The following is a 26,478-nucleotide window of genomic DNA, read 5'->3' as shown; positions in this document are numbered from 1 at the left end:
CCCAAATCAGGCAGGCAAGGTTATTATTAAATACATTTCAAACCCATGTTTGAGCTAATATACTGGTTGTGGCCAAATTTATAACCTACCAAAATTCTGCTTTGTGAACTTCATGTAAATTATATATAATAGGTTAAACCATAGGAAATTGCCATTTTTTGACAATTACAGACCTATGAAATGAAAATATACTGCTAGCTCTTGTATGTAATATAATAATCTATTTCTTTTTCTAAAAATGAAAGTCAATTATTGAATATTTATAGTGATGGTTAGCTATCCCTGATTTTATGTTTTGGGTTTAATTTATAGGTTTATATATTACTGAAACCTGAATAAGAAATATGATTTTGAACTCTAATATTGTTTATGGGAAAACAGGTTTCACAGCATTATTGATTTCTAGGAACACATTCCAGCAAAATGGTCATTTCTAGAAGCTATAGAAGAAGAAATGATCAAAAGTGGGCCATTTTTCTCATTTGGTAAAACTATGCAAAATTTAAGAATTATAGGACAAAGGATATTTGGGATCCTTTGTCCAATGTGGCTGAGCATAAACTTTGTAAATATTTACTGATATGACTACTATATTTCACCTATGAGCTTTTCTCATTTTATAGGAAAAACTAATTAATAGAACTAAAATATTTACCTTAACTGGGTATTCTGTGCTTCTTTTACCAGAATTCTGAAATAGGACAACAAGCTTTCCCTTTTAACTGCTGTCTTCAGAGCATAATTTTATAAATGTGAATGATTTTAATATATATCTATATATTCTTTATTTGCACAGTACAGTTACCAAGGTAGAGACCAGCTCCTTGCATTTTAATTAAAAGAGAGAATAAAAGGAATGAATGCTGGAAAGAGAGTCACAAAGCAATATTACTTGGGTTCTCAAAGCACCACCATCCTAGAGTGGTAAGAGTTCTTGATTTCACCTCCAGAGCTCACTGGGGCAAAAATGACCAGCTTCCTGTAGAGATGAAGCAGAAACTCAGCTAGTCTATGTTCATGCTATTGCTGACACCAAAGCCTCCGTATCACTTCTTTCTGAAATGAGAGTATCCCAACCTAACAGAGTGACCAACTCACCTCATCCAGATATCTTTTGTTATACTTCTTGGTGTCCTCGCTTCCATTACAAGGTCTCTTCCAATTTTCCCAGGCCAAAGTAGATCCTCAAGTTGGCAGAGATGTCACATCTTGTCAGTGTTCTGCTTAGTCAGGGGGTGTCGACTTCAAACTTAGCCTGAACTCCAATTATTACACCAAAATTCCACAATATATGGGATCTAGAACTTAATATCAGAGTACAAGCTGAAAATCTCATATAGTCAATGTGCAAACCTTTAAATACTAGCTCTCCTTCCATGTGGAGAGATGCTCACACTATCAGAGGCATATGTGAGCCAAATTCAAAAAGGAATACAAAAGATAAAGTCTTCCATTGCACACCGTGGTACATGCTCTTTGAAATTTAGTGATAGTGAATCTAGAAAGGTCCATAAAAATTAAATTCTTATTTTGACTTTCTAGTTTCTGTCATGTATGTATAGTTGAATTTGAAAGTTTAATTTCTGTATTAATTAAGCAAGTCCCATGTCCTCACACAGATACATCCCAGGGGCAAAATTTAGCTTATGAGCCACACAGTGTCTTCAGCCTCTAGTCCTCCATGCAAGAGTCAACCCTAACTGAGAATCCTGCTCCTCTCAAAGCAGATTCTTGGGATTATTTTTCTTCAAGATGGACTGGTAAAAGCCACTCCAGTCCACAAGATTAGCTTTAACAAATTTGAATTTCAAAAGAGAAGTCCCAGATCTTTTCCTCATTTAAATTTGTTGGTAGAAATAGAAGTGGTACAATTCCTGCACTTAAAACTATATAAGATCATCCAAGCTCCACATAGAGAAGAAAATGACCACCTAGATATGGAGTCTTCATTTGGGTCATTTTACTCCCATATAGAGAGTAACTGCTACATATAAATGTCATTCCATTTGTTTTCTTCCTCTAGGTGCTGTTCTGAAAAGGCATGAAAGTATGAACAGGAGCATGTCTGATGTCTAGAGGAGGGAACTGTATTAGCATTAATCACCACTATTTCTTCTTTGACAGTCTTATTTCCTACATACAAATCTATGCAAGAAATGATATGAATCACTCCTATACTCAAATGGAAAACAACAAACAAGAAAACCAACAAAATTTCTCCAAAGTTATTCTCTTTAATTTAAAAATAACCTATATTAGGGCACCTGGGTGGCTCAGTCGGTTGAACATCCGACTTTGGCTCAGGTCATGATCTCATGGTTTGTGGGTTCGAGCCCTGTGTCAGGCTCTGTGTTGACAGCTTGGAGCCTGGAGCCTGCTTCAGATTCTGTGTCTCCCTCTCTCTCTGTCCCTCCCCCACTTGTGCTCTGTCTCTCTGTCTCTCTCTCTCAAAAATGAATAAACATTAAAAAAAATTTTAAATAATCTATATTAAACGGTTTCCACTACTTTGGGAACTCAAACGGTAATAATCTCAAACCGATGTCAGAGAAATGAGAAAATATTTGAGTTAGTAGAAGTATTTAGAGTGTCTTCTAACAATGGACATTATTTTGTTCTTTGTTTTAGTAATTTAAACTTAATAATTCAACCATCTTTGGATCGCCCATGATAATGATAATCTGAAAACCAATTCCCACATGGACTGCATTATTTTCCCAGTCTTATAGAATTCTTTACAGAAAATTAAAAAAGATATATGGAAATTTGTGCCACAATTGTATATTCAGCTACTTATCACTTTGTTCACAAGGTATTAGAAAAAGAAAATTGTTTTGAAATGCATTTTTTACACTATTTAGTCATCAGTAGGTTATTCCTTAACAAAGTACATGGTCATAACCCACATAACCTCCAGAAAAGCACAGTTGGAAGGTCGTATCATTGCTAAACTAAAACTATTCAATATGTCAGTTTCAAATTTTAAAAATCTCAAAGAATATTCAAAAGAATCAATAAAACATAAAGTAGTAGAATTATGGAGCTATGAGAAGCCTTACATTTTTCTAAGAAAAATATAAAAGCACTTAGTAAACTGTAAAGTACCATACAAATCTATAAAATGTGTGCTGTCCTCGTCTATGTAAAGCCCCTCATTTTACAAGTAACAGAATAGAGAGATTGAGAGATTTAAAAGATTCTTCAAAAGCCTTTGCAATGCTATTCAGAAATCATTAGGACTATCAACACTCGTCCCCAGGCAAATTCCCATTAACTTTAATCCACAATTACTGGTCAAGCGTCAGCAGTTTTTCTAGCCATTTTCTTTTAACTCAACAGCTGCATATATCACTAAACGAATCCAGAGAATATAAGAATGTGTATGTAATAGGCATTTTCCAAATTCCCCACAACTGCATATTTTCTCAAAAAGGCAATGAAAGACAAAACTTAAAGCATATTCTGTTTTTCTTAATGTGGCTCACCAAATCCTTTCAGGTTCTAATATATTATTTTCTTTTGTAACTGATAACATTTAGCTATTTAAACATATAGATACAACATTAACCTCTCACCCTGCAAGCTATTAAGAAAAGCTGTTTAGAGACAAAAAGGCAGCAGATTTTACCTTAAGAGTTCAACAAAAGCTGAGTTTAAGTAGTAAATGAAATTGTTGCTGTACTCCCTGGAGCAATGGCTTTCAAATATTTTATTCATGCATTTCTCTCTTCAAAAGAAGGCTTTCCATAAAGCCAAGGAACATGAATGAACAAGGAACCTCTCTGAAATAGGAGTGGGAAGTCCTTAGCAGTGCGACCTTTGACAGGAGCTCCACAGACTATGAAAATCAACTTAGGAAATAAAGCCCCAACTCCCTAAACCGGCACTTTTGGTCCAGTCTAATTCAACTTTAACCCTGAGATTTAATAAGCAAAGGATAAGACAGCAAGGTTTATCAGTCTCTCTGTGGGCAAATTAGCATATTAAAAATGTACAAACGCAACTGGGTGGTAACTAGGAATGGTAGAAAGAAAATAATGTTAGGAAACAGAAGACTTTCTTTCTAGTTTATTCTATGTAACCTAGAGGGCGTGTCCAAATTTCTAGACCTCAGGTGACCCATTTGTCAAACATGAGGAGAGTATCATACTTTATCAGGATACTGGCTAAAATCATTTCTTTGTGTTATTTCACACCCTAAGATATATGAATCAATTCAACAAATATTTTTTTGAATGACTGTTTCATGCTAAGGCACAAAAGATATAATGATAGACAAGACAGACAAAATCTTTACATTCAAAGAGAACAAAGTCTAATGAAAGAGAAATTATAATAATTGATACTTGGTAATTCACTTGGGTCAGGACTGCACATGTTAGTGACAATCTGAAATTAGACTGATATATGGACTAGGCCATTTTCCTTACATTTCTCTGACCAGAGAACAATGGTCTTAGATTTTTAAGTGTCACAAAGCCACCCTCGCCGTGGGAATGGATCAATTTAGGCCACTGGAGTTGATTTTCCTACAAAGGAATAGGGATACTAAGCAATCAAAGCAATGTATAATCCATAGGCAGCTAATAAAGAAAGCCTGCCTGGAAGAAGTGATATCTAAACTGAAACCTAAAATATGAGAAGGAGGTACCCTAACTGGGGTAGGGGCAGGAGCAGCTGGGCAAGAAGAGTCCTCAGACCAGGCATAAGAAATAGTTTCAGCAAAGACCCAGAAGTGGCAGAAAAGGAAGCATGTGGTAGGGGATAAGGTCACAGAAGAAAGCAGAGGCCAGATTATTCAGACTTCTGTGGACCTTGTCAGAGACAGTGGAGAAGTAAACATGAGAATGGAAATGTTTTAAGCATGGACAATATTCAATTTTATTTGCATTTTTAAAATATAGTTCTGTATTTAGTGTAAAGAGTAGAGATGAAGTATGTATTGCAGACAGTGAAGCTCTATCTAGGAGGTTACTGCAGTAATACAGGATTGTGCAGTGGCACTGGGAGAAAAGAGGTGAAATTCAGATGTGTAGGAAATAGTATTCATGGGAGGTGACTGGAGGTTCAGGGGGACGAATTGAGAATGATACTGAGGTTTCTAGCTTGAGCCACTGGGTAAATGTGGTGTCATTTGCAAAGTTAGAGAACTTCAAGGGAATAAACTTTCAAAAATAATAACTAACATATATATAGTTTTTACAATGTAAAGTCACACATATTAACTCATTCATCCTCATCAACTCTGTGAGATAGCTGTTATCTTTATCCCTTTTTATAGATGAGGAAACTGAGACACATAAAAGCGGAGTGACCTCCCCAAGCCCCACACCAGTAAGTAACCAAGTCTGAATTTGAACAATTTGGGAGCCAGGGAGTAGAAAATAATCAGTTTTAGTCATGTGAGTTTGAGTGATCTATGGGACATGCCAGAAGGAATTTGAACATATGGGTTTGAAGCTCTGGAGGGAGATTTGCAAGATTGGGAAGTAACTAAAACCATGGTAATGGACTATACAGCCCCATGCAAAAGAACCAAGAATAGCCCATTTAGGTTACATAAAAAATTAACAATAAGCATTTTATAGAGGTTAATGAAAGCAAAAGAGTAACATTAAGCAAATTAAACCTTGAGCCCATGCATAAGCAGAAAAGAAAAACAAGGCCTTTGAAATAAGAGTTCAACCCAGAATGGCTTGGGCATAAGACCACGGGCAGTACGGCCATATGTCCATGGAATCAGATCTAATGTCCATCCTCTCTGCAATAATTGGAGAGGATACAGAGGACTAAAAGCCCTCACCAAGCTAATAGGAGAAATTGTAAGTTTATATCAAGTCCCGATACATCAGCAGTACTGCACATAAATGATAGCTTAAGTTCATTATGTACTATTTTCATTTACTCACAACTACTGCATTTGGTCACTCCAAACTAATTGTTTTTCTGCCTCCCTAAAGTTCTAATTAAATAAATTCTGTTTTTTGATAGGGAGACCTTAGCAGACAAGATTTTGTCCTCAGAGTGGAGAAATGCAGATTAACAGCACCCTTTAGCAATTATTGCTTATTGCATCAGTAATGCCCATTTTTATTTGTATATTCCGGGCACTAATTAGCACCATCCTATGCACTGAATAAGTTTTCACTAATTGCTTAGTTATAGCAGAACAGCTAGTAACTGCTACTCTGGATTTAGCCAGTCAAAATGCTAAGCATTTTACATTCTCAATTTGCAAAGATTGAAACACTGTCAGCACAAAAATGATAAAAATGTAGTAAGTAAAAAGAGTCAAACTAATCATCTGTATACATGCCTTCCTTTTTCACATATTTTTTTGTAGCTGTAGAGTTGACTAGAATTCTCTACCCACCAGAAAATGTCATTATAAACCAAGGTTAGATAAGGAATCGAAAAGGTATCATATGAAGAGAACATAAAAGGAAAGAAAACCTGGTTTTGCTATCTCTTCCACAACTTCTACTGGAATTTGTCTCCTTGGAGCCCCAGCTATCAAATGAATTAACCCCTGATAATTCTGAACACAGGTACTGCATGTCTGACATGTGTTTATAGAAGGTGATGGTTTCTCCTGCCCACACATCAGCAGAGCAGAGGAAGGCAAATAGTATTCATTGAGTTCATCCTCTGTGTCCTTTCACTTCCAGTATCTCAGGTGATCTTCCAATTAGTCCATTAATCTTTGCAGAGAGTCATATGGCAGACACTCGCTCTGTACTAGGGATGCCATGGTGAATAGGAAGACATGCCCCCTTTGATTATGATCTGAGTTTTTCCCAGCTATGAAGTGTGGGGTTGAGAATTAGTCAAATATTTGTTTCTTAAACCTCTTGCTTTCTACTATAGCCACCTTTCCTCCCGGGCATTTCAACTCATTCTGGGCGACACAACCACAAAATGTCTATGTCCCTCAAAAGAGGTGAAGAATCAGAGACAGAGGGGCGCCTGGGTGACTCAGTCAGTTGAGCATCTCAGTCAGTTGAGACCTGACTTTGGCTCAGGTCATGATCTCATGGCTCATGAGTTCTAGCCCTGCGTCGGGCTCTGTGCTGACAGCTCAGAGCCTGGAGCCTGCTTCTGATTCTGTGTATCCCTCTCTCCCTACCCCTCCTCTGCTCATGCTCTTTCTCTCTCAAAAATAAATAAACATTCAAAAAAGTTTTTTTAAAAGAGTCAAAGACAGAAATAGGAATAATAGCAAAGTTTTTATTTATACTTTAAGGAACTTGTGAGAAAGTAGAATAATTAAAATGGGCTATTTGTTGGCTGTCATGGTCCAAAGAACAATGGGTAAGGAGTTTTCCAAGATAGGTGCAAAGAAACTATGAGGTAAAAGAGAAGGCACACCTCCTCTAAGCTCAGTTATGGGCCTGGCGAACCATGAAGAGAGATCCATGATTTATTTCTCTATGCCTGCTGTACACTCCATAAGCCCAAAAATGTATCTAATGTTAAATTAGAAAATGACAAAATTCTCCTTCCATTCTTATGCTTTTCTTTTGTTCACAAAGTGGCCATGTAAGGAGCAAGTAGGCAATGAGTTGCCACAAAGTGTTGTACCAGGTCAGTTCACTCCTTGATAAAATTACTATAATATGATGCAATCATAGTCCAAGTGACTAAAACTAGAAGATTGCCAAATATAATTTGCTGAATCACTGCTTCAGAAAATCAAGGTGCTTCTTTCTGAGGACAAAAATCACTAGTGATCTTCCAATTTGACTAAAAAGTATATGAGGCTTACCCCGGTGAAAAGAGCATTGTGAAGCTCCATAGAGGACAAGCCTCCATCCCTAGCCTTGGCTATAAAGTCAGGATCCTCATCCTGCTGGCTCTTCCTTCCTTCAACTCATTTCAGCTTGGGTGAGAATTCCTTTTTGTGCTAACTTCTAACATGCAATCAACTTAATGTAGCAGATGAGAACCTACTCCCTCACTATTTGTATATTCTTTCATTTACTATGTAACATTAAAAGTGTAATAAATGTTTACTAATTTGCCAACCACAATTTTTATCATCATTATAAAGTCCTTAAAGTAAAGCACTGCCTGCTGACAATGGTAATTCTTATTTCAAAGATATGTCTTCCCTCAGCGGCAAGATGACAAAATGGGTATTATTCTCTCATTTCTCAGATTAGGCCTTCTCCTCTGGTGAGGACCATCTACCGAGAGCATTATACTTCTAACACTGCTCAGAGTACATAAATGTCCTCTCAACTGTGAGCCCGGGCTTTGGAGAGAGAAAGTGATGAGGCAGAACAGGGTAGTATAGGCATAGCTCCCTTGGCCCAAATATGCTCTATCATGGAAAGCAGCAATTTCACTTAAGCATGTCCCATTTCAAAATGCAGACCAGGTAAAGGGCTTGGGCAAGGAGTCTGTGGCAGCGTTGTGCCCACAGAAAGGAGATGGGCCTTCTCCAAGGTGCTGAATTCAAGCAGTGGAAGAAAAACCTTGCCCCATAGCTCTTCCCGTATAATACTATATTCTTATGCTCACTGACATGCCGGAAGGAAGGTTTTCTGCTTCTAGACTGGTGTCTAGACTGAACACAAAGCAAGGTAGAAAAATTCCTAAAGATCCACCACCAGAAGAACTTCCTCAGGCAATTGGTCTGGCTTCCTTTATCTCTTCCTGGATTCAGGAAAAGTAGCAAGTGACAATATAGCCACAGACCACTAAGCAAAAGTTCGATTATCCTCAGTTCATTCAGATCTCACCTACAAAGGATCTATTGTCCTATTAAGGACAATCTGAACTAGGGCCTTAATTTATAGTCCTTTTCAGTTATAAACAAAATACCTTCAGTAAACTGTCTACACCACAGATGACTGAGTTAAAAACTACATAGGAATAGCTTAAAAGTTACTTTAATACAAGACCCATTAAATGGAATAAAGATTCACGCCTGGATTGTCCTTTAATAAAGTTTTATTATTTCTTCATATTTATGGGGACCACAGTTACAGAAAGGGCTGACAGCTCTGGAGTTTTAACAAACTACTGCTCAATTCCTAAGGAAAATGAGGACCTCAGAGTCCTTTCTCCAGTCTCAGAGTGAATTATGAATAGGCTGACCTACACTAGTACAGCCTTAAAAAAAAAATTAAAAAGGCAGGAGAATTTGGGAATAAATCAGCTGTCCCCTGAGGACACAAGACAGAGATGAAAACTAGCTGACTTCTTTGAGTTCTCCCAGAGTGACAACTAGGACAAGGAAGCTAAAAAGAACAAAGACTGTACGAGGTAATAAAAATGTCTACTCTGAATTTTAGGCTGTCACCCCACAAAGAAAATCTGGTATTTGAGAGTAATCTGGTTTGATTTTTGTTATCCCAAAGGTTCTAAATTGCCAGGCAAGTCCTATAGAGCCATTGTTTTTAACCAGTTGGTTGAGGCAGAGTCACCTTTAGATCTTTTTTAAAGATATTTTCTGCCCTTGTATTGTTGAAAGGTCAGTGGGTTTAAGGTGGAATCAGTGTAATTTTTCAGAGTTCCTTAGAAGATTTGGAGGCACTCCATTGATTAAAAACCACTGTTAAGGAGACTGACAATTTCCAGGAAGACAGTGCTTCTCCAACTAATGTGCTCGTGAATCATCCCATTACCATCCCCCGACCCCAGGATATTAAAATGCAGATTCTGACTCAGTGAGTCTGAGATGGGACTGAGTGTCTACATATCTAACAAGCTCCCTGGTGATGTCCATGATGCTGGTGTGGGGACCCCACCCTGTGCGATGAGTAAGTAAGCTTTACACATCAACTTCAGAAGGCTGCCCTCAGGTGAATGAGCATGAGGTGGAGGCTAGGAGCCTGGTGCTGGTGCATGTGTGGTTTGTGGATCAGTCACTACAAAATAAGTACCTGAGGTACTTATTAAAATTAGGATTCTGGGCCCTCACCTCAAGATCCCCAATCAGAGTCGGTTAAACAAACTTCCTGAGTAATGCTTTTGTACACACTAAAATTTAAGAACCACTAAAAGTTAGAGAATTATCAGCCATGGATAATTAAAAGAATTATGAGTCCTAAAATCATTCAATGATGAATTATATATTTAAATTCATTATTAATTTAACATATTTCAGCCTTCTCTATTCTCTAGTTAAAACTGTGAGATTGAAGACAATACAGTCACCTTGATACATAACTTTAAAATATATACAGAAAGAACAAAACCAGAAATATCATTAATATTGCTTATCTCTACATTGACTATCCTTTCACCCCTGAGACTGTACCCAGAAGTGTTATACTATGGGATCACTTACCAGCTATGGTAGTCTATTTTCCCCACTACTTTTCCTTTACCAACAGCTGCTCACACTCGCCTTCTTTCTCTCACCTACATATTCCATGTATTCTCTATCCCTGTCAGAGAAAATCACTTTTAATTTTACCCAGAAAATATTGTGGCTGATACTGTGAATTCCAAATCCCCAAATGTCATTTCTGACACTGAAATATAAATCCAAAAAATGGAACAACCAAAAGTCTTTTCTTCTCCAAAGTGATCAGAAGTAAATGCCATTTGCCTGCATATGAAAAAATAGAGAAAATCTACATCTACAAGAAGTTGAGTAGATATAGAATTTTAAATGAAAGCTGTTCATGGAAGCTACACTTGTAGTGAACATAGCATTATGTGTAAACTGGTTGAATCATTAGTTGCGCACCTGAAATTAATGTAAAATTATGTGTCAACTATATTCAAATAAAAACAAAATTAAAGCTGTACCCAGGCATTATAAACTTGGGACCTGAAAATTGCATATTTAATTGGATACTCAGGCCTTAAAATATTTTATTCCTCCATACACAAGCCAGAATTTTTAGTCATATTTACATGAAATTGCATCCTTTTAAATGTATTAAATTAAATATATAATTCTGTATAATACATTATGCAAAATGTTCTGTACATCTTTAGAGTACTTTCATGTGATTAACTATTACAGATTTGACAAATATCTTCTAGCACATCATTTCTCACAATTTAGTCTGGAAAATGTTTGATGGGACTATATGCCATACTCACACATTTGTTCTTACTTTATTTTCATAGTCATACTTCCTGTGTTTACATATTTTGTTGATAATAACAGCAGAGATTGCTATGAACAAGCAAGGGTCAGAAAGGAATGGACCCATTGTACCAGAAAGAGTGGCATGATTATTTGAGTTTCCTAAGATTGCTATAACAAATTACCATAACTTTGGTAGCTTAATACAACATATTTATGATCTTACATTTCTGGGGCTAAGGAGTCCAATACGGGTCTTACAAGCTAAAATCAAAGAGTTGCATTTCTTCTGGAATAAATTAAATTAAATTAAAAAGTAAATAAATAAAGCACAGTTTGCATATCATAGTCTTTAAACAGGAAGCCTCTAGATGCAAGGAAAAGTTTAGAAGATGTAGTCCTAACTCAAGAATTCATGGTTTCATTGGAAACTATTATATGAGGCACCGATACCAACACAACACAATTCTTCACAAGTGTTGCTCATCCTTTAATAAACACAGAAGTATTCCCCCTTAGGATTCCTTAGCACAGCTAGGTCAAACTTAGAACATTAAAGCTGATTTTATTAAATGTTTAAGGGTTTAAAAATATTAAAAACAAAGAACATCTAAATGTCTGTATAACCTGGCTTAGGCAATCTTGCTTGATTTCTAAAGTTTATATCAGAGGTTTGGTTTTCTCCGCCTCCTAGATCCTCATGACTATGCAGTAGGCAGAATCATCATGGCCATCACTCAAGAGCTCACATATGGACATTGACTCTTCTCAAAGTATATACCCCAAACAATGAGGTCACCATTGCCAAAACCCCTATGAAAAGTCCTCTTTCAAGTTCCCTACTTAAAGCCACACTTTCACAAGATGACAGACACCCGAAATACCATTCTCAGCTTTCTTACCTTCTAGCTCCATGGCTCCTCCATCACTATTCATACATGAGTCTCTCACCTCCATCAAAGTGTTAGTCTTACAAACTGACATCAAGATCAAGGACTTAGTCTTGAAGAGGTTTGGCTAGGGGAGGATAATCAAGATTTCAATACAAAATAAATGATAGGATTTTAGAGCAACCTCTATAGAGAATGTTCAATTTTTTTTTCAGATTCCTTCTCTTTTTTTATGTTTCCTTAGAGAAGGTGCAAAAGTTCCCACAAATATGAAGTGCTATCATAAAACTCCTGCCTTACTCTCTGACCACTTATATCATCAATGGAGATGAGAACCAATTGGAATTTGTGAGGGCACAAATTCCCTAGGAAAGCAGATCTCTACCTTGGTTGTAAATTGGAATCATGTAGGGAGCTTAAAACAATATCCTACTCTACGAGGTCTTGATACAATTGTAAGGTTCCTTCCCAAATCATTCTAATCATCAGCCAAGGCAGAGAGTTACTAACCTAGAACAGGATTCCTCTAACTTTAGACTGGGTAATAATTGTGAAGGCTTATTCTTACGCATTGTTCAGTGTTTAGCAGCATCTCTTTCCTCTACTCAATAGACACTCTATTCCAAGTCTTGACAATCAAAAATGTCTCTGATATTGCTAAATGTTCCCTGAGGGGCAAAATTGCCTCCAGGTGAGAACCACTACCCTGGAGTGAAGAAAGCTACTGCTCAATGTGGTTCAAACTCTTCAGTCTTTATTCTCATGAGTTAAGATGCAGGCAGTAAGCATCTGGTAGGCAGTAAGAGTGCTGTCCAGGTTTGAATCTAGGTTCTACAACCTACCAGTTGTGTGACCTGGGGCAAGTTTCTTTTTTTTTTTTTTAATTTTTTTTTTCAACGTTTATTTATTTTTGGGACAGAGAGAGACAGAGCATGAACGGGGGAGGGGCAGAGAGAGAGGGAGACACAGAGTCAGAAACAGGCTCCAGGCTCTGAGCCATCAGCCCAGAGCCTGACGCGGGGCTCGAACTCACGGACCGCGAGATCGTGACCTGGCTGAAGTCGGACGCTTAACCGACTGCGCCACCCAGGCGCCCCAAGGGGGGCAAGTTTCTTAACCTCTTTGTGCCAGCTGTGAAATCAAGCTAGGAAGTTCACATATCTTGAAAGATTACTATGGGAGGAGCTGATACAAGTAAAACCCTTAAAGAATACCTATCATATCATAAGTGCTGGATAAATGTTAACTTCTATTATTGCTGTTAATTGTCTCTCCCAACATTCCAAATCCATGAAGAAAATGAGTAATGCGGGACTCTCACTATAGTTTCTTTCAGTGATTTAGATAGTGTGAGGCAAGTCAGAGCCTTAGGAGGTGACCTAATATCAAGTTTGCTTTGTCTGACAGCCCAGACAATGGGAATTTTTGACCAAGTGAATCCATCAATAAAATCTATCAGTCCCTATTTGACTATCAGTTCCTTAAAACTAGAGGAAAGGCAAGGACTCTCCTACCCCACTTACTACACATGCATACACAAAAACACATATACATACACATAGTCTCCAACATATCATATTCCTTTCTTTGACTATGACTTATTAACACTGTCAATTCATTCGTCCATTTATCCAAAATTTATTGAACATCTAGTAATTATCAAGGAGGTGATAGTTATGTACATACATATACATATCCAATACAATCTAATCTCATGCCCTTTCTTTCCATGGAAATTGGAATTTAGGATTTAATGAAGAAAATCCTGAAATTCACCTAGACAAAGTTGTTAAATATCTATTCACTCACACATGATAATGAATATTAGTGATCATATGTATATAAACCTCCATTTTCCCACAGACTTCTGAGTTTTAAAATCTAAAATATACTTTAAAAATTTTTTTTTAAGTTTTATGTATTTATTTTTGAAAGAGAGACAGAGAGAGTGAGTGGGGGAGGGGCAGAGAGAGGAAGAGAGAAAGAGAATCCCAAGCAGGCTCTGAGCTATCAGTATGGAGCCTGATGTGGGGCTCAAACTCACATACCGTGAGATCATGACCTGAGCCGAAACTAAGAGTCAGACTCTTAACCGACTGAGCCACTCAGGTGCCCCAAAATCTAAAATATACTTATGTTCACATTCTAAACAATGAATAATTTGAACACATCGTTACCTGACTACATCTTTAAAATCGCAATCCTGATTGAGATTTAAATTGAAGATTATAAAGGAAAACTCCTCCCGGGTTTTTTAATTCAAAACACACATACTTCACTTCTGGTCATCAAATGTATGTAGTTTTCCCACACCAAGTAATTCTCTGATTCTCCAGATACTAGCTGACTGTCTCACAATTTAACTCAACGCTGACACTACCTATCTAGAGATAGTGTCAGATCCCACAGGTTAAGGGGTCAGTCCCACAAGACTGCTCCCTCAACTCCAGACACCAATCAAAACACATTATCACCTGTACTTCTAGCTGACAGGCTATAGATTGATGATTCCTATCACCCCATCCTGGATTTGATTATGTGCTAAGATGGCTCACAGACCTCAGGAAAATAATTTACTTACTAGGTTACTGGTTTATGATAAAAGAACATAACTCAGGAACATCAAAATAGAAGAGATTCACAAGGCAGGGTATGGAGAAAGGTATGTGGAGCCCCCGTGCTCTCTCTGGGCATGTTACCCTCTCATCACCAACACTTGTTTACCAATCCAGGAAGTATTCAAACCCCATTCTTTTGGGTTACTATGAAAGCATCATTACACAGGTATGATTTACTAAATAAGTGGCTACTGATTCAACTCCAACAATTGTAACAATAATTATCCATGGAAAACTATCAGAGGAAAAACAAAACAGTGAATAACAATTGCATATAAATACCACGGTTTAAAAAATTATAAGATTCTGGAGGAAAATAAAAATACTGATTAACTTTAGACTTTTATAAATATGCATGCTAAAACATCAAGGTTATCACTTAAAAAATGATATGGAGCATATACTTCCAAATAGAGGAAAGAAACTAGTGGGAAAACAATACAAGAAGCTTCAATCAATGAAATAATGATGAGAAAAAAGAGGTGAAAAAAAAACTAGAATGGCATCATACATAAAGAGGTCAAGTAAATCAAAGGGAATTCATGATCAAAATCTATCTATAAACTACAATCCAAGAAGATTTTTAGAAAGGATATTTCTTCAGGGAAAGAATGAAAAGAAAAAAATTACCCAGAAAACATGACTTATGATGAATCGTTTTCTGATCCCCACCTCCAGAAACTCTCAAGAGGGGAAAGTGGGCAGAGAAAGAAAGGGAGGTGAGAAGCCATGAAGCTACAGATTTAAGGACACCCTAGGTGACTTGATGCTGACGATCTAAAGTGCTGATTAGATTAGTAGCATCAGCATCACTTGGAGCTTGTTAAAAATGTAGAATCTCAGGCTCCACCTCAGACCTTCTGAGTCAGAATCTAGATTTTATTCTCCAACACAATCTCCAACACAATGTGGGTGGTTCATACCCACATTGAAGACTGAGAAGCAATGCACCAAGCACCTCTTAAGGAGTTCGTGCTGTAATTTAGATTTGAACTAGAAAGTATTTCTAAGGTGTGATAACTTTTAAAAATTAATTTCTTAGAAGAATATTCTTAAGCAGAAATTTGTATACATTTCAAAGCAAAATTTAAATCATTTTGTTTAACTATAAATGACATGGGGACAGTGCCCTGACTGTAATTAAATTGTGACTTGGGAGCTTGTAACAGGAATAGGTTTGGCTGTAAGTAACAGAGACTTAGAAAATAGAGGATTACCCAAGACACAAGTTTATTTCTCTCTCAAGTAAAGGTTGTCCACATATGGGCAGACCAGAGTTAGTATTTTGGCTTCACACTGCCATCAAAAACCCGGGCTTTTATCTTTCTGCCTCATCTTTTTTTTTTAATTTTTTAATGTTTATTTATTTTTGAGAGAGAGAGAGAAAGACAGAGAAAGACAGAGTGTGAGTGGGAGAGGGGCAGGGAGAGAGGGAGGCACAGAATCAAAGCAGGCTCCAGGCTCTGTGCTGACAGAGCCTGATGCAAGCTTCAAACCCACAAACCGAGAGATCATGACCTGAACTGAAGTCAGACACTTAACCGACTGAGCCACCCAGGTGCCCCTCTTTCTGCGTTATCTTAATGATTTCTTTATCTCCAGCGATCAGCTCTCAGTTCCCAGCCAGTAGGCAGAAGAAAAGGACAAAGAGGCATCTCTTCTCTCTTAAAGTGTATTTCTGGAAAATTCATGCAACACTTTTGCTTACATGTTGGTGGCCAGATCTTAGACACATGCCTGCAATCTATTATTAACAAAGAATGATGGGAAAAAGAAGCTTCTAGCTAGACATACTGCCACTCCCAACATATCTGGGTTCTGTTAATTAGGGAGGAAGGAGAGAATGGATATTGGGGTGAGCAGCTGGCAGCCTCTGCTGCAGACCTGCTGAGGAGTCCCAGCATGTCTAGAGGCAGCCCCCAATTTAAAATATCTGACTTTTAAAACAACCTCCATTTACAAGGGACCTACTCTATTGTTTGAGAAGACATTGCAAAATGTAATGCTTTGGAGAAATCTGTGAGGTATAACATGAAAAAAGCAAGAAAATGTGTCATGGATTTACCCTAGTCATAGCCACTGAGTGACTCAGCTCCAGGGGCACCTTCCATCTAGTGGCACTTTCTGCAAATACAAAGAACACAGCTTGCATGCTTTGTAGTGGCCCTAACCAGGAACCCACTACTTAGCTCATCTGTGCAAAATCCTTTCCAATATAGCCTGATGTTGTGCTTTGTCCCTCCCCCTTTTTGTTAGCCACAGTGTGTAAAATTCCCCAATTAGCAATCAAGCGTCCTCCTTTAAAAATATTAATAGCCATGGAATGGTTATAGGTCATCAGTCATTTGCTGATGTGAATTGGCTTAATTATAGTAATCTAATGGCCGACAAAGATCAGCTGCTTTGTGGAAGGAGCCCATAGTTTTCAGCCAAGGGAGGTCAGGAAATCACTTTAGAGAACCAAACCTTTCTTCTGCCCCTCAGCTGAAATGGTACAAAGGCTGAGCCTGAAATCAGTGGAGGCCAGAATGAGGGGGGCATGAGAGTAATGGAGTGGAGGGCAGAAAGACTGATAGAAAATTAAATTTTAACTATTTCCAACATTTTCTTGGAATTATCAAAGTACCAGGAGTTGGTAAGACAAAAAAATGTTCCTTCTCTCTCTAGCACATTACTCTCAGCTACCAGGGAAGATAACATAATGTGCTCAGGTGAGTATTAGCACACAGTGTGAGTCCATGGTGAGTTCTGTATATTGTGAAGGGTAGCTTAGAGATGAGCTACCATGTACTGTGTTTGAGAGAAAGTGCACAGAGATGCAAATAACTAACTGATGGGGAAATAAATTTTGGTGCTTATTGTGTACCTAAATTAGGGATTGCCAAATCCGGGACATTTCTAAGCCAATATATCATTGTTGTCGAGGAACACTTTTACATACACAATAATACATAGGAGAACAAATGTAAAACAGAAATCGAGAATACCTGTGCTGCTTAAACCCAGACTCAGCAAACTTGACCTCCAGCTCTCTCCTGGCCCCCAAAGACAGGGCAGACCTTCAGAACCACCATTCTGAACCAAGACGGAACAGTGTCTCAAAATAATGCAAGAGCTCAGATTTCTTTAGCAGGAAACCTAAGTACTGCCCTCACCTCTGCAATGTCTTACAGCACGTTGTATGTGGAACAGAGGCATGGTTATTGGGTGGTTGGTGTTCATTTAAGAATAAACTACTGGGAGGGGCGCCTGGGTGGCTCAGTCAGTTAAGCATCTGACTCTTGGTTTCAGCCCAGGTCATGATCTCACAGTTCCTGGGTTCCAGCTCCATGTCAGGCTCTGTGCTGACAGAGCGGAGCCTGCTTGGGATTCTCTCTCTCTGCCCCTCCCCCACTTGACCTGTCTCTGTCTCTCTCAAAATAAATAAATAAACTTAAAAAAAATAAACTACTGGGAAACAGATTATATCAAATTCACATTTTCAAAGATTTTTTTCACATATATGACCTTTGTATAACATATCAACTCTATGAGGAAGATAGTACAAGTACTATTGTGATCATTTAATCAATAAGAAAATAAAAGTTCAAATAATTTAAGTGAATTTAAAGAGTAACACTGCCCAAAATAGAGAAAGGATTCAAAGCTTCTGACTTGTCAACTCTGGTGGTGTTGTATTATCACCAGGGAGATTTGTGGGGGAAGAAAAAAGTATCAAGGATTTGGAGACAGTGGAAGGGGAATCCTTGATTCTTAAACATCTCAGAACCCCTGTTCCCTCTAACCAAATCTGGCAGAACAAATTTTAACACCCATGGCTACAACAAAAATAGGAGTGTACACAAACCCAAAAACATGGGCAAGAAAGTGGGGAAAACCAGCATCAGTAAATACACACACATTATCCACTTCTGCCTGGGAGAAACAGAAAGAAAGCACAGAAGCTTCCAAAGGCTCCGAGAACCAGAGAGCCCCCCACCCCCGGTGTAAAAACACTCACCGAAAAGTGTGATGCCAGTGTGAGAACAGCTGCAGAACTTAGGAGGGCTTTTCCTGGCAGGGTGTTAATGTGGGGGGTGGGCACTGTGAATTTTCCAAAGGAAGAAAGGGAAGCTCCCATGCAAGATAAAACCACACCCCGGGGGCACCTGGGTGGCTCTTTGGTTAAGCGTCCGACTTAGGCTCACGGTATATGATCTCCCAGTTCAGAGCCTCTGGACCCCTTCATCAAGCTCTCTGCTGTCAGCACAGAGCCTGCTTTGGATCCTCTGTCCTCCCCATCCTCCCTTTCTGCCCCTACCCTGCTCGTGCATGTGCACTCTCACTCTCTCTTGAAAATAATCAGCATTTGTAATTAAAAATAAAACAAAACAAAACAAAACAAAACAAAAAACCTTGAGGAAAATACCAATTGAGCAGCACAGGTACAACAGACCAAAGGAGAAAGAAAATCCAGATAAAAGAAGTGGGGGAAAGGTACAGAGGAGTTGGATTTCAGAAATGACTATACTTTTTTTTTTTTTGATCATTTCTTGATAATAACACTAACGGTAGTTCTAAAGCCCTGAATCTAGAAAAGCTATCCTGGATAATCCTCCCTAAAACATGGGGAAACTTACTTCTGTAACATGAGCAGTATAAACACATATGTATTATAATAACTTTGTTAATACATATATAATATATATAGCAGAATACAATTAAGGCTCTTCAGAAATATATGTCCACAAAACTCTACCTTTCAGAAAAAGAAAACGGAAAATATTTATAAGAAATTATAGAAGCTATGAAAGCACAGTATAAACAGAATTAGAAACCCACAGAAATGAGGTTATTAGAAAATGGAAGCTTTTATGAAAGGATAGGGGACAAGACTCAGGAAAGAACATAACCAGAAGAAAAAATCACTTTAGAAATGAAGACTCAACTCGAAATCCCTCAAAAGCAAATGAACATGATGGATAATGCCTTAAAAGAAACAGAAAGTGGAAATGAGGAAAGTTTTACAATAAAAAACATACAAAGATTTAACATATTTTTGAGAAAAAGATAGCACAGCTGTAACATATTCTTGTAAAATAATTGTATTTCAGAAAAAACAAAAATAAAAAAAAGATAGAGTCAGGTAGGTATGAAGCATGCCTCCTCTCTTCTCCAAAGTCACTAGTTAAGAAAAAGAAATTTTTAAATCAGGTGGTCATCAGACATTCTGATTTCATATCAGCAGAAAATGAAGCAACACATGTAGGATACTTTTGGAAAAGAAAATGTGGAACCATGGTGTGCTAACTGTCCAGGCAAACATAACTCCAAGTGAAAAGGGCACAACTATTATTTTAGTTTTTAATTTTCTTTAGTGTTTATTTATTTTTGAGAAAGAGACAGAGCGAGTGGGGGAGGAACAGAGAGAGGGAGGGGGAGACACAGAATCCGAAGCTGGCTTCAGACTCTGAACTGTCAGCACAGAGCCCCAGGCGGGGCTGGAACCCACAAACTGCGGGATCATGACCTGAGCCAAAATTGGACACTTAACTGACTGAGCCACCCGGGCGCCCCAAGGGCACAACTGTTATTAATTAACCTGCCAAAACAAACAAGCAAACAGCTACAACAACCCTCAAGAACACAGAGAAAACTGTTTCTCTACTAAAGAAAGCTTCAGATAACCAAAGGGACTAGAGAAATACTGATGTAAGATATGGTGGTAAACATTATATACTCATCTGTAGAATGTAGAATATACTCATCTGAGATGAGGTGATGATCATGGCAGAAAATTATAAGGTGATGGTTACAGTCTCAGATTATAATAAAATGGGGGGACCAAAACAGGGACATATATGAAAAGGAGAGTGAGCACACTGATTGCTTTTAGGTAAAATCTAGGAGTAAAATAATATTTCAAATAGATCCTGGAAGAGACGGAGGAGAGAGGGAAGAAATTACTAGGAAACTTCATAATTTCTGGTAGTAAGGAACAAATAGAAAGTAGCCAGAGAGAGAAATGAGAAGGAATGAACTATTGGTAGACACTAGAACATGAAAGAATCTTAAAATAAAAATACTGATGGAAAGAAGCCAGGAAAAAAAAGTACAGAATGTACTCAATTAGTATAAATTTCTAGAAAATTCTGCTAATGTATAATAACAGGAAGCCAATGAGTGGTTGCCTGGAGACAGAGAGGGGTTGGGGGCAGGAGTGTCAGCAGGTACGGATTACACAGATCACAAAGGAGCAGGAGGAAAGGCTTAGGTTGACAGGTTTATTCTCTTGATTGTACCGATGGGTTCCTAGTGTATGCATATGTCAAAACTTACTGAATTGTACACTTTAAATTGTTTTTTATATGTCAATTATATTTTAACAAAACTATTAAATTAAAAAGATAAGAGAAAGGGCCATACTTAAAAGCAACAAGGCATGAGTAATTTAATACCAATAAAATGACATTTACTTTGCTTCTGAACTGAGTATTTGGGCAGCTTATGATGGAAACAACTTCTCTGCTCCAATCTTTTTCAGCTGGGAAAGTGGGATCATCTGAAGGCTCCCTCACTCACAGGTCTGGTGGTTGACGTTGTCTGCTGAGACCATATCTGGGGCTGTTGGTCAGAACACCTACAGGTGATCTCTCTCTGGAACCTTTGATTACAACAGTGGCTGGTTCCCAGGGTGAGCATCCTGAGAGAAAGCCCAACAGAAGTTCCATCACCTTTTATGACCTACCCACCAGAAGTCATGCAGGGTCATTTCTGTCGCATTCTGTTCATTGAAGCTTACAGTTTCAATGGAAAGAAAATAGATTCCTTCTGATGAGAAGTGGGAGCACACGTGGGATTGGAAATATTTTTGTGGCCATTTGCATTTGGAAAATGCAATGTGCCATATGAGATATTAAATGAGCTCTTATGTTAATGAGGAACTAGATTTTTGGCAGGGAAGAAAGGAGATTCAGATGTTAAAGTGAGGAAATTAAAGAAAAACACTGCATTCCTGAATTTTAAAATATATACATATTTCTCAGCTCTGTCTACTGGAAAGGCCTAGAAAATGAGCAATGCTGTAACAATGAGCATGCCTAGCAATCAGATTTGTGTCTCTAAATAGATTTCTCCGTAAAAACCTAGGACTCCTTGGAAAAATGGCTGTTTCCAGGAATGTTCAAGATGAGCTTTCATACCAGAAAGTAAGAATGCTATCAGAGGCTACTAGGACTATGTCTGAGGGGCTCAGAATCCAAAATTAAGAGGCTTCTCTGGCCATTGTTGAGGCAATTTAAGCATAAATAAGGAAAATAATTGTAAGATATTAAAGTAAATCAAATATTTCTTAATTCATGCTTTCATAATAATGCCAGTAAAAAAACTCTTCATTAGAACAAATGGGAACCATGTCATTATTTGAAACCTGATAAATGAAGGGAAAGAACCAAGCATTTTTTTTTCTTTGCTATATAAACTATTTCTTGGGATAATCAAAGAGTTGATAAGGGAAAGGTTCTCATTACAGAAGTACTCCAGCTAGTAGGTAAAGAATCACTGAACTGAAATATCACCATCTTGTAAACCTTAATAAAAAAAAAAAAACAATGAGTTTATCAGAGGATGCTAATATCACAAAAAGAGAAACAATCAGAAATGTTTTACCTAATGATGTCTGTGCTCAAAAAATTTATTAAATAGCCTTTCCAAAGTGATCCCATCTAAATCCTATCAAACTTATAGCTCTACCTACCAATTTATAGGAAATAAAGGAAAGCTGTTTAATGATGTCACAGAAATTCAGTCACTGGTAACCCTTTAGAAAACTCCATAATACAAATGACCCAGTCCCCCTTTTTTTTAAGTTGATTTATTTATTTTTGAGAGAGAGAGAGAGAGAGAGATAGAGAGAGAGCATGAATGGGGGAGAGGCAGAAAGAGGGTGAGAGAGAATTCAAGCAGGCTCCACACTGTCAGTGTGGAGCCTGACATGGCACTCGAACTCACAAACTGTGTGATCACAACCTGAGCCACAACTAAGATCGGATGCTTAACCAACTAGGCACTCAGGCACCCCTGACCCACTCCCTTTTTTAAATTGCGAGAAAGGAAAAGAGATGGAGGTAATCTATAGATTGAAAGAGACATTAAGAGACACATTAACAAATCTCATGAATTCCCCTCACTTGAATCCTAATTTGAGCCATCAAACAATGAAAAATTGGGAACAACTGAGGAGGTGTAAACACTAACAGGGTATCTTGATTATATAAAGGAATTAATTAAATTATTAAGATTTTAGGGTCCTGATATTGATTCTTTTAATGAGTTATCTTTTAGTCACACATATGCATATACAAAAATATTTACAAATGAAATGATATGATATCCAGGACTCATGTCTAAAAAATCCAAGAGAAGGAGGCAGTGAAAGTAGGAACGACTGGGGTATAGATGAACAAATTGAACAATGAATTGGTAGAAGTTGGGGGGTAGCTACATTATCCTGTGGGTACATTATATTATTTTCCCACTTTGTATGTATGTTAAAGATGTTCCATAATGGAAAGTTTTAGAATACACAGTAAGTAATTACATCCTCACCCCACCTCCAGACATTCTGATTTAATTGTTCTGTTAATACCCAGGTTTGTCATCTTTTTTAATTTCTGGGGAATTTTAATGAGCAACTGTGAATGAGAACCACCTCACTGAGTCGCACACACAGATACACAGCTCATAACATGGGAGAAAAACATAGCCTGTCACCTAGGTGACTGATTGATCTCAGAAGCCACAAATAATAGAAAGAAGCAGAGCCTTCACATATATGAATACACTATACACACACGTATAAATATGCTAAAATAGTACATATTGCTGCTTGATAGGAAGAACAGCCAGAAGGCAGTGAAGTGTCTTCTGAGGGGCTCTCCTTCTGTGCTTGGTTGTTTACAGAGCTGGCTGGAGCAGGGTGGATTAGGGCAGAGCTAAGGTGCAAAGTCAGTGACAAGGTGGCTGAGACACTTGCTTGAAGCAAGAATGCGACGGACTTGTATCTGAGCATTTTTGGTTACAAATAACTCAGCTAAAGTACTCTTTATCACTTTCCATGGTCAGTGCATTTGGTTAATACCACAGTGTGCTATTTTCAAGTCCATCTTGATTAAATGCCTTCCATGACAGTCAAAACTGAGCAACACTTGAGATGTGGAATGACTCAATACATCACACCCATGGAAAACATAAACACACCCTGGTTTTCTTATTGTGCAATTTTAAGACATATTAATATTGCTCTCTCTACTAACTGAAATGAATAAAACCCTGAATCTCAACAAGCCACCTTTTATTAACACTATTATTCAAAATCGCTATAGCAGGTTATAGCACAAGAGCAATTTTTCCAAAAAGGGTCTAAAATATAGTACTGAGAAGACAGTCCTCAAAACATAGAATACCGTTATACGCTGGAGTCCTCAGTAAGCTAGCTATAAGGTTTCTTTTTTTCCTTAGAAACTTATTCCTGTAAATTGTTCTACGTAGAGGACATTTCAGGAAAATGAAATCTTTAAAGAATTTATCAACTATTGCCGGTACGTGTGGTAAAGACTGCTTGAGTACTTACTTTTAAGAGACAATTCAAAGCAGTGCAATTTCTATCAAAATCGCACAAGAAGGCACATATTCAGCCAGAATCTAAGTGATGTAGTCAGAGCATTAGCAAAACCCAGGACCCATTTCTTTTCAGGAAGTAAGGGTGGTCATCACCTCCCAAAAGCCTGAGGGTACTGGGGCCTGACATCTGGTTCAGCTCCCACTCTTCACCCCCAGCATCAGTGTCCCCGACTATAAAAATACTGCTGCCTCTCTGCCCAACATACAATATTCAAAACCTTACTTGGAGACATGAATAGGCTCTTTAATTTTCCTCCAAGGGCCTCTCCAGAACCCTTCCATGAAAGTTGTACTTTTCAAGTAAAAAGTACAAAATGCTGTCATCAGCAGTTTTGTTTTTCAGGCTTCAGCACAGGAGAGTGCAAAGGTCCTAGGGCTTGGGTTTCATAGGTCAGTTGGGGGTCTACGGACATTATTTCACTTCTTTGAACTCCAGTATCTGCATCAGCAACATGGAAGTCAGATTACCTGTCATATAGGGGTAATTAAAGGTTAAAAAGAGTTACTGTGTGGGGCTCCTGAATGGCTCAGTTGGTTAAGCATCCAGCTCTTGGTTTCGGCTCAGGTCATGATTGAGTTCATGAATTCAAGCCCCACATCGGGCTCTGCACTGAGAGTGCACAGCCTGCCTGGGATTCTCTCTCTCCCTCTCTCTATGCCCCTTCTCTGCTCTCTCTCTCAAAATAAATAAACATTTTTTTTAATCTAACTTAAAAGAAAAAAGGAGTCACTGTGCAGTGTCTTACACATCACGTGTGCTTGGTCAATGTGTATTCCCCAATTTACCAACCCCAATTAGAAGAACGGCCCAAAAGAAATGAACACAACCCCTGTCATCAAAAGTCTTGCTAATCTAGACAGTACACCTCCAAATGCATTCCAGGATGATTACTTTCTTGAGACCCTGTTAGGTGATCCACTGAGTCGCTGAGGGGAAAAGGGAGTGTTTGTGGTCAAATAAGTTTGGGAAATGCTGGGTTAAACCCCCTCATGAGTTTTTCACCTGCTAATGGAAACTGTGCCTCTGAAGGGGAAGACAAAGTGTGCTACATTTCCCAACATTCTGGGCACTAGAAACCTTTTTGTCAGGAACACTGACCAACACCCGAAGGAGCTGATATTTGTGGAACTGAACTGACAAGAGCAGCGGGCAGTATTTGTCACCTGAGCAGATAACAATGCTTTTCTGGTATCTTTTCTGTGCATGATGGGATTGCTCATCTGCATCATGAGGACCAAATACCCTCAGCAATTCACTGTGTAGCTACTGGGTGATTTTTTTTAAACATGTGAATGCAAAAAATGCTAGAAGTAAGTTGTTCATTCTTGCGAGCAATTCAGTGAATAATTACAGTTCCTGCTCCTTGGCAAATGAGCAGGATTTCTAAAGGTGCAGGGGTCACTTCAGTCAGAAATATAATTAGCTGGACAAAAAGAAATTTGGTGTTTTTGTACTTTTAGTAGACTGTTCAAAGTAGTTTGGGGGAACAGGGGTCATGGAAATTCAAATTTTGTATGCACCGGTCCGATACATAATAAATAACCATTCTTAAAAGGAAACTTTGATTTTGTTTAACAAATATCTGCTCGTATCTGCACACCTTCTATATACAGTATATAACATACTGGCTAGCAAACCAATAGCGGTGTTAGAAGGCATACATCCCGGGGTGCCTGGGTGGCGCAGTCGGTTAAGCGTCCGACTTCAGCCAGGTCACGATCTCGCGGTCCGTGAGTTCGAGCCCCGCGTCGGGCTCTGGGCTGATGGCTCAGAGCCTGGAGCCTGTTTCCGATTCTGTGTCTCCCTCTCTCTCTGCCCCTCCCCCGTTCATGCTCTGTCTCTCTCTGTCCCAAAAATAAATAAACGTTGAAAAAGAAATTTTTTAATAAAAAAAAAAAAGAAGGCATGCATCCCTTTGAACAACAAATGAAAACGAGTCTATATTGTAAACTTACGTATGGCACAAAGGCTCACACTGGCTCTTCAGGTAATCACTGGATTTGAGTGTCTGCCACATCTGGGGTTTTAGCACGCTGTGACATTTTAGTTCCAACTCTGCGTAGCGATGCCATTGCAGAAACCATTTCAACTAGTGCTCAAATGGGACAGAATATGTGTTGGTTGCCAAAGCAACTGCACAGTGTGTGGTCTTGCAGATCAGTTCCAGAGCAGCTGTGGTCTACTTTGGGGGAAGGTGAAAAGGAGGTCACTTGGATTGCAGTGGCTTCCAATCTACATATTCAAATGAGTGACATTCAA

The 26,478-nt window shown here is 38.3% G+C and overlaps 1 long non-coding RNA gene across 1 annotated transcript; it reads right to left on the bottom strand.

Moving 5' to 3' along the window:
• Positions 1-1,104: 1,104 nt before the first annotated feature.
• LOC121044585 (uncharacterized) lies at positions 1,105-26,478 on the bottom strand. The gene is made up of 3 exons (XR_005797372.1): positions 26,175-26,478; positions 11,953-12,067; positions 1,105-1,304 (listed from the first exon to the last, which is right to left on the bottom strand). It is a non-coding gene; the product is annotated as an uncharacterized LOC121044585 (long non-coding RNA).

Source organism: Herpailurus yagouaroundi, unplaced genomic scaffold (assembly GCF_014898765.1).
Source record: "Herpailurus yagouaroundi ecotype Mexico unplaced genomic scaffold, PumYag 188, whole genome shotgun sequence".
Classification (NCBI taxonomy): domain Eukaryota; kingdom Metazoa; phylum Chordata; class Mammalia; order Carnivora; family Felidae; genus Herpailurus; species Herpailurus yagouaroundi.
This window is presented reverse-complemented; position numbering and strand designations above follow the sequence as displayed.